An 865-nucleotide genomic window follows, 5' to 3' on the forward strand; every position below is an offset into this window, starting at 1 on the left:
GTGAGTGATAGCAAGGAGTTCCTTTCTTTCCTTCAGGTGTGGTAGGTGCTAAAGTTAAAAAGGTGAATCTCAGCTTCTACCCCTGTGAGCTAGCCTAGGGACAATGAGGATGTGCACTTCCCTTGCAATGTTCTACCTAATTTTCACCAAAATAATCCTTAAAGTTTATAAGTTCCTTTAAAAAATTTTTTAACCCTTTTTCTTCTTGCCCTGAGCATCATTGTGCTTCTGTCTTAGCCAAAGTTTCCCTCTTGCCCCCAGTGTTGTCGTTATAGTTCTGGTTCAACTTCCACATTGCCAAATTCCTAATAAATTATTATAATGGTCATTTCAGAATGGAAGGGACTACTGGTGAATTTAATTTCATTTATTTGGGCTTTTCCTTATTTTAATTTTTAGTTAAAAAATGTAATGCTTCACAAATTTGCATGTCATCTATGCACAGGGGCCACGCTAATCTTCTCTGTACTGTTACAATTTTAGTATATGTGCTGCTGAAGCAAGCACTTCTTTGGGTTTCTTTATCATCTCCCAGTGGGCATTACTTTTGCAATTAGTTAAAGAAGGTATTGAGAAAAAGAGAAAATCATCAACTTGCCCTGTAAAGTCCTAATTATCTTCCTTTAAACATTTAAACTCATATAATCGTATTAACATTTTAACACAGAAAATCTACACCCTCCCTCCCACCTCCCACCTTCTGAGACATTAATGTGCTACACTCCACAGTTTTTTGGGAACTGGCATTGTTCCAGAGAGTACAGGATTGGGGAGTTACCCAAGGCTTGGCATGATTTACGCTGAGCGAGTTCATTGCCCCATCTGAGGGTTTTTCATAGTCCAGAATGTTGAGGGATGCAGGACT

The 865-nt window shown here is 38.6% G+C and overlaps 1 non-coding gene across 1 annotated transcript; it reads right to left on the reverse strand.

Moving 5' to 3' along the window:
- Positions 1-400: 400 nt before the first annotated feature.
- Positions 401-507, reverse strand: LOC116529080. The gene has a single exon (XR_004259372.1). It is a non-coding gene; the product is annotated as a U6 spliceosomal RNA (small nuclear RNA).
- Positions 508-865: the final 358 nt, after the last annotated feature.

This window comes from Sapajus apella, unplaced genomic scaffold, assembly GCF_009761245.1.
Source record: "Sapajus apella isolate SASKATOON/1434 unplaced genomic scaffold, GSC_monkey_1.0 scaffold61, whole genome shotgun sequence".
Classification (NCBI taxonomy): domain Eukaryota; kingdom Metazoa; phylum Chordata; class Mammalia; order Primates; family Cebidae; genus Sapajus; species Sapajus apella.